Genomic DNA, 8,991 nt, shown 5'->3' with positions numbered 1-8,991 from the left:
AGCTTAGTAAAACAGCCTTGCTGCTTTTGCAACTTTTCTAGCAAAGCTTCGGATGTCCGTGCCCTCTCAGCATCAGACAAGTTCTTGTATTTTTCCGAGTGTTTCTTGTCGTAATGCCGACTCAAATTGTAGTCCTTAAACACGGCAATCTCCTCCCCGCAAACCAAACACACGGCTTTACCTCCGACTTCAGTAAAAAAAATACTTAGCAGTCCAATTTTTGTTGAAAATCCTGCATTCGGCATCTTTCTTTTTTTTTTTTTTTTTGCATGAGCGGACATTTCTCAGGCTACAATCACCATGTCAACCGCTGGCACTTGTTGCTATACGTATTGCGTCATTGTGCACGTAAAAAACAACTTCAAAATAAAAGCAATGCAGCCTTAGCCCATGCATGAGGTAAAATGAGAAAATACATTTATTTTGTAATTTCCATTTAACCTTACGCGGGCCGGTCAAAGTCAACCAAAGGGCCGGATGTGGCCCGCGGGCCGTAAAATGCCCAGGTCTGGCGTAAGCGGAACCGTACACACTCAGTTGGTTGTGAAAGGGGTTTATTTTTAGATGAGCACATTAGCTGGTTAAGCTAGTGCGAGCTTGCGCCATGGGGAAGTGGAAGTTTAATCAACACATTCTCACACCCAAGGCGTCAAAATATGGCGCGTGTGACCAAGCCTCAATATATGACGATTCGGGACGCCCCAGCGCGTCAGGAGGCGACGATCAGGGACAAACTGGTGACGCAGCGTACCAGAGCGTCGGTATCTGACGCTGTTGCTTAGACGGACATTAGAACTACTTGTGAACTACTTAAAGGGGCGTTATGGAAGTTTGACAGCCAAAACTTAGAAATAATAAAATTCTTCTTCATACATTCTCCTGCAATGCCCTGGTCCAGAATGAGCCCTGGCATTTTTACTGTGATTGCCTGTTTTTCTGTAAAATCACAGAAAAAGAGAGATGCTCGGGTCGAGCAGGCTGCTTCATGCGCGTTCACGCTCAGGCATCGCCCGTAGCATTTGCTATCCGTAGCTTTAGCAGCAGAGAGAGAGGCAGTGCCACTTTGTCGCTGTTCCTAACGCCTAGTGACAAAGCTAGCTACATTTCTGAGGACCCTTAGCTACTTTCTGTAGAACTTTCTTCTAGATATTTCCTGCAAATTAGCAACAAAATAGACATTTTCACTTCGAAACTTTCTTTGGTTTGACGTTTCAGGTGTCATCAATGATATAAAAGTTACAGATGCTGTGAATGTTACTAGAGTGTAGCTCACCTTGTAAGATGTCTGACTCCTATGCAGAAGACCTGGGTTCGATTCTGGATGTGAACATAGTTCATTTAGAGTTTCTTTTTTACATTAATGGTATATTTTTTACAGTAAGATGCCCAAATTTTTATTTGAGACTCGCCGAACGGCATTGAATTCACAGATAAAAAAGATGTGGGTTCAACTTTCATTTTGGAACAATTTTTCAAGCAAGGGAAGGGAATGATCTGAGCATGCAGGAGGACTGACCCATCATAAACCTTTGTCGGCTGTGCTGAAGAGAAAGGTACAGAACCAAATTATTTAATTAATTAGCTGTGTGTTCTCCTGTCCTTTGTCCTCCGGGCCACACACACACACACACACACACACACACACACACACACACACACACACACACACACACACACACACACACACACACACACACACACACACACTCACACACACACACACACACACTCACACACACACACACACACACACACACACACACACACACGGGACTGTCTCAGCTGTTATTTTCGTTAAGGAGTGTGCACGTACAGCATGCGCACCTCATGCACGAGCCTACTATTGGAGCTGCCATTACGCTTTTGGCCTGAGGGGGAAATCGCGAGCATAAAAATTCAAAAGTCCGTAAAGTCCCTTTAACCTTCCCCTCACCCCAATCCTAACCTTAAGGTTACAGTTTATGGACCTTAAGGTTAGGATTGGGGTGAGGGGAAGGTTAAATAGTCTAAAAATGTCCGTGTGACCGCGTGCGTCAAACAGTGACGCCAGCGGAGCCACGTGTCCCAGCGTGTCCCTGATCGTCGTCTCCTGACGCGCTGGGGCGTCCCGAATCGTCATATATTGAGGCTTGGTCACACGCGTCATATTTTGACCTCTGTTTTCCACCCGTTCTCTCCTCCCCGCAGCTCGGCGCATCTCTGTCTGATCGCGGCTTCTGTCTGCTGCGCGGGCTGCCGGCTTGTGGAGCTCTGGGATGGAAACCTTTCCACCCGGTTCTCCCCAGCGGCAGCTCTGCGCATCTCAGATTGCAGCGGCGCTTTGCTGTGCAGCTGTGTGGAGCTCGGGAGACCTCTGTGTTCCACCCGGTTTTACCCAGCGGTCAGCCCGGCGTATCTCTGACTCAGAAGCTCTGGTGTTGTGCACAGTTAACTCCGGTTGTAGCTAGGTTGCTACCTCCGTTAGCTTAGCTCCCACCTCCGCATTAGCTTTGGGTTAGCTTCAGGTTAGCTTGTAGCTAGTTCGACCGGGTGTCGTCAGTTGATCCCAGCCTTACAGCCCCACCCTCAGCTCCACCTCTCTTCCCTTTTATGGAATTGTCTGGGCTTGACGGAACCTGTGACACGGTCAAAATGGCGGTGGTAGCCACCTCCCATTTTAGCACAAAAACTTATTATTGGAGCCTATGGAAACCCATTGTCCAATATTTATATGTCGATGCTTTTGACACATGTGACCACCCAACCTTTCAGTTCCTGTTAAAAAAAAGACAAAAATGGCATTTCAGCCCCGCATTAAGAAGTCCTCATTTATTTTCATTAGACGTCTAACAAGCTTTCATGATTCAAACCAGATGCATCCCAATCCCAGCCTAAGCAACATGCTTCAGACATCATTTCACCTGTTCTTGAATTTCAGCATCCCTGAGAGCTCGGCCTATTCTTGGAGTCGAAGAACGGCTCATCATTCGTCCCTAACGTGCTTGCTCACCCCGAGCCACTTGCTTATCAGTCTGTTTGTACTTGTCAGGGACAATATGTCCTGTTTCTGCAGCCGTCCGCTCAGTTATTCCTCCCCTGGCCCCGAGGCTGTTCCAAGTCAGCCCGTGTCCTCAGACACCTCTCCGCTGACCGCTGACTCGAGCTGTTTCACGGCGTTTAGCGACGTGCTTTAGGTGGGCAGGTAAGGATTAAATGACTCCTAATTCATATTGTTGAGGAATTTCCGCAGATGCTTGAACCTGTTTGACTCGTGATATTTGTAAGGTTTGGTAAATTGAGTGCTTTAAGAGCTCAATATATATATATATATTACCTCTACTTATGACCAATAAGCTGTGATACTCTATCTAAATATAGAATATGACCCTGCCTGGTCTTTATTGTGCTTTAATCAGAAGATTCTAGGATTCTTTGTTTATTGGGGGATTGTACACACTTTGTTTTGATTCAGAAAAGAGTCAGGTTTAATAAAAGTAAGAATTAATTTGACAAACAATTAAAACATGACAGGTTCACTAACATTTACTGTGACGGATGGAACTAGATGTGATGTATGAAACCTATGTGTGAATGCGATGTTAGTCAGAACTTCCGTATCTAGGAGAGCTGAGTTCTGGATGCAAAAGAATTTGGTTGGCGTTAAGCTATGAAGTTGATTAGTATCAAAACCACATCAGACGCTATCTCACTGTGTTCTACGTACCCAAGTGGAGACGCCCTTTTGGATCCGAGGTGTCGGGGGAGGTCGGAGACCCCAGGTACCGAAGTCCGTAGATTAACTTGCAGTACGGCCAGGTCAGTCCAGAGTCATCTCCAGGTAACGACAGTTGGAACTAGTTTGCGTCTCAGGAACAACTCTTAAGGACTTGAACAAACCAGCTTGTTCTGCAGGAACTGTTTGGTTGTGTCAGCTTCGCAGGTGCAAAAAGGTTTTGACGACGTGTCAAAAGCTTTGGTGGTTGAAGAGTCGTTGCTCCAGGTGGCCGGTCAGGAGCTTTCTCTAGAACTCAGGGAAAACCCGAGTAATCTGGTTTTAATGTTCTCATGTTATGATTGTGTAGCCAACCAGAGGTTTCACAAGTTTGAGGATTATTCCCAAGAATCTCAGAAACTCGCCTTCTTTGATACCGGAGGCTATTTATGTGTCATGGGCTTAACTTTACCTTACTTTGTTCTTGTGTGAGTGCAAAATGGTGATGACCTTGTCACGTGAACATGCTGAAACATATATCACCGAACAGATTAATGAAACATTTCATTATTTTATAATTATTATAAGTAGCAATAAACAAATGTTTATTCAATGATTACATAGCTTATAAATTTTAGAAGTTCATATTTAATTTTAAATCTTTCTTCTGTGAAGCAAGGAGTCTTAGATAAAAGGGCGCTCTGTGAGGGACCTTGGAAGGAACAGGATGTCAACAAGCAGTGCAGGATCTTGTGGTTTGTTGGCAGATAGAATATAAAATCCACCTCACAGGATGGAACTAGGTCTGTAGATGACCGATGACCCGTAGGTCAATCTGTTGGTGAAAACTGACCATTTGTGGACATTACATGTTAGACAGGTCTACCTGTGAGAAGCCAGCAGGATAACTCGATCCAAGTTGAGGCGTAACAAATGGAACTTGTTTTTGAAGCTTCCGGACCGGGGGGATTTGTCCTGTTTCATATCCCTGCACATGGGATGTGATTTCACACCATTAACAACCCCCCCCCCCCCCCCCCCCACACACACACACACACACACACACTCCCACCAACCTATCCACCTACCTCTCACCACCACCGGACCATAAATATTTCACCCTTCAATCTATATTCATTATAAAACACATGCCGAATGCAATATGCGGTTGTGAGGACACGAGGCTTTTATTTATTCATCTTATTTATTTATATTTCTGTTCCTGAGGGCGAGACTTTGGTTTCTATCCATCTGTGCTGATTGCTGGCTATTACAGAGCACTTAGAGCCTCTCTTGAACTGGCCAGAGGGGAACACAGACCTCAGGAGAGCCGCTCTTCAGTACTAAGAAGGGTGTGTGTGTGTGTGTGTGTGTGTGTGTGTGTGTGTGTGTGTGTGTGTGTGTGTGCATTTCTATGAAAAAGTATCAGAGTAATGGCAAATTCCTAACAGAAATTTCTAAAAGTAGTTTAAAAGTTTTTGTTTGGTTTTTGTCACAGAAAGGTGCTGAAAATGTCAGCAAAAACTTTGTTTGATGAACAAAAAGTTTTTTATTTCAAGACTTCTTTTTGCCCCAGTTGTGGTATCTTTAAATAAATTTGTGAGTTACTATCCAGAAAAACATTTCCACATTTTCAATATGTTTTAAAATCATGCAGTGGTCACTAGTCGGAATAAATGCCTTGTAAGTCATACTCTGGGGGGAAAAAAGCCCTGGTGCGACGGGATTTGGTGTCTTATTTCCTGATATTTGAACATCTCTCCTCTGATTGGCTAACAGCAACACGACTCTACTGCTGACGCTGTTTTCTCTGCAACGTTGATGTTTTATCTCCACAAATAACATAAGCCTGGAGGAGTTCTGCATTGTGGTGGAGTTGCTAATGCTAACAATTAGCTTCTACTAGCATGGACGTGCTCTGCTGTTTCCTGGACGCTAAACCAACAACAACCTTCCCCGTCGTGAGACAAGATGGGTAAGTCCATGAACGTTAGTGACAGCGTGACGTAGATCTGTCAGGATTTTCTATCCTAGAGTTTCACCGTCTGTTTTCTATCAGAAGCTACTGCAGGAGATAGGTGTAGGAGACTATTTTCATGTTCAGCCTGCATGAAACACTCAGAGTGACCCGTTAGAATCAGAAATACTCATGAAAACAGTTTTTCAGTGAACCGCACCTTTAATAAATGCAAAATCATGATGCTGACGTGTCTTTACTATAATGGTTCAAGTAAAAGGCCCATAGTCATCATCACACACAGGTGAAAGCGATGTTTTGTCTAACTGTCAAATTAATTTTTATGGTTTGTTCAAACTGATAGTTTTGTGTTGCTTTGAGGGACTGTGTTTTGTTAGGCCACTTAGTGTCCACAATAATAATGTTAATAATAATAATAATAATAATAATAATAATAATAAAAGTTTGGAAACAGTATTTTAGCCAATCGAGCATCCCAACAACATGAAACACAACACATATTTTTGATCGGATAAGTTAGCTGTAAATTTTTTGCCTTTTGCTGCCCAAACTGAGCTGTTAAAACTGTTGATTCCCACTTTTGCCTCCCTCGAGTGTTGAAGTTTGATGAGTAAAGATGACTCCTTTCCTCTGTTTTATCCCGACTCTTCCACATCAGCCGTCAGACCCGTCAGCATCATCAGAAGGGAAATGATCCGAGTCCGCTCCTGCAGACTTCACGGTTGGGGAGCCGCCGCTGCACCACGACGCTGCTGGGGGAACGCCTCGGCTCGTGCTGCTGGAAGAGCTTTCCAAACGAGGAACCAGAGCAAACTCAATTAGAGTCCAGTGAATAATTTAGACTTTCACAATAAAAGGAAGTGCTTCACTTCATTGATTTTACAATTAATAACCTTCAGCACACGTTCGGCTGGTAGTGTTCACTTTGCTGATCATTTGATTAGCATAAACACCCAACATGAGATGTCTGAAGAGTCTAACACAATCGGTGCGTTTTATCTGTGAGGATTAAAATCCTCCGCTTTATTTCATTACAGTTACTTTCCAGTCCTAGACTGTAGAGGCGGGTTTCCTGGTTTTTGCCTGACCCACCTGAAGACCTTTGCGGTGCAGCAGCATCGTGTAAAGCTGAATCTGGACACCGCCCTGTGTCTCCAAGGTCTTCTGGGACTTGTTCGTGTCGTGTCACTTTAGAGGCGTGCGGGTCAGCTCTGCAGGACGTGTTCTGCTCTGCTTATCTGGATCCTGTGATTGAAAACCACCGAGGTGTGCTCAAGCTCCTCTGTTGAAGAAACAAGCAGCCGTAAAAGTCCTCAAACTTTTGGAGAAGAAACTAAAAGTAGAACAACAACGCTAAATGTTCGAGCTGCACCCAGCAGGATCACCACCAGTCCCCGATTTCACATTTCACACAGTCATCAGGTAAAAGGACATCACATATCGGCCATTTTTACACATATGCAGCCAAGGTTTTGAAAACAAATCAAAGTGAGAGACGGCTGTTACAAACCGTCTGTTATACTGTCCGAGCGAAACGCGACAGAGTGAGCGCTCACCTCAGACCCATCGCTGATGTGGTTTCTGTTCCGATCGTTTCTGGTGTGTTTACACGTAAAAAAGAGAGAAAAACGGATCATCAACACGCTGATTTGGTTTTGTACGTTTGTGCCTCGAAGAGCATGTATCGATGTGTTTAGGCAACGTTTGTGCCTGTGGTAAAGTGACTTAGCTGATCAAATGTTAGCAGCGTGAGCGTACACATGCTACGTAAACGCAAAGCTACGATGAGTGTACTAGCGCTTGTGATCACACGTGATTACGCACAGCATTGTGGGATGTGTGCGGACACGTCGAATGCTTGAACCAACAGTACTATCGCAGAGAAGAAGCGGATTTGGGTGAAAGAAAGTGTTAAACAACATTATTAAACCCCAAAAGGATGCAGATTACGCAGGGTTATACAGGATTATACAGGATTATATGGGGTTATACAGGATTTTACAGGATTATAAAGAGTTATACAGGATTATACAGGGTTATACAGGATTATATGGGGTTATACGGGGTTATAAAGAGTTATACAGGATTATACGGCGTTATACAGGGTTATACAGAATTATACAGGGTTATACGGGGTTATACAGGATTATACAGGGTTATACGGGGTTATACAGTATCATACAGGGTGATACAGAGTTATACATGGTTATACAGAGTTATACAGGATTATACAGAGTTATACAGGATTATACAGGGTTATACTGGATTATACAGAGTTAACAGAGTTATACAGGATTATACAGTTACACAGGGTTATACAGAGTTATACAGGATTATACAGGGTTTTACGGGGTTAAACGGAGTTATACATGGTTATACAGAGTTATACAGGATTATACAGGGTTATACTGGATTATACAGTTACACAGGATTATACAGTTACACAGGGTTATACAGAGTTATACAGGATTATACGGAGCTATACAGGATTATACAGGGTTATACAGGATTATATGGGGTTATATGGGGTTATACAGAGTTATACATGGTTATACAGGGTTATACAGGTTATACTGGATTATACAGAGTTATACAGGATTATACAGGGTTATACAGAGTTATACAGGATTATACAGGGTTATACAGGATTATACAGGGTTATACAGAGTTATACAGGATTATACAGAGTTATACAGGATTATACAGGGTTATACAGGGTTATACAGGGTTATACAGAGTTATACTGGATTATACAGAATTATACAGGGTTATACAGGATTATAAAGAGTTATACAGGATTATACAGGGTTATACAGAGTTATACTGGATTATACAGAGTTATACAGGATTATACAGGGTTATACAGGGTTATACAGGATTATACAGAGTTATACAGGATTATACAGGATTATACAGGGTTATACAGGGTTATACAGGATTATACAGAGTTATACAGGGTTATACAGGATTATACAGGATTATACAGGGACACGTTATAAACGATGTTGGGGGCCGGTGTGTGGACAAAATCAGCATTATAAATGGTTTCGATCCATGTGAAAGACCCAAGACCGGAGCACTGATGAGGTATTGTTACCGCCGCAGTTCTGCATAACGGACATTTTCGGCTTTCTTGTTTGTGGTGTGAGCGGATGTAAACGTCCGGATGAGAAGTAAACATTTTATTTGCTGGTTTTTCTAGTAAACAATCAAAACCATCCCACAGAAGTGAAGCAGGTAAAGTTGTGTTGTGTATCAGTGCGCCCGCATTAGCTTACAGGTATGTGTGTGTGTGTGTGTGTGTGTTGCGGTTGAAGGAAAG

Source organism: Nothobranchius furzeri, chromosome 6 (assembly GCF_043380555.1).
Source record: "Nothobranchius furzeri strain GRZ-AD chromosome 6, NfurGRZ-RIMD1, whole genome shotgun sequence".
Taxonomy (NCBI): Eukaryota; Metazoa; Chordata; class Actinopteri; order Cyprinodontiformes; family Nothobranchiidae; genus Nothobranchius; species Nothobranchius furzeri.
This window is presented reverse-complemented; position numbering follows the sequence as displayed.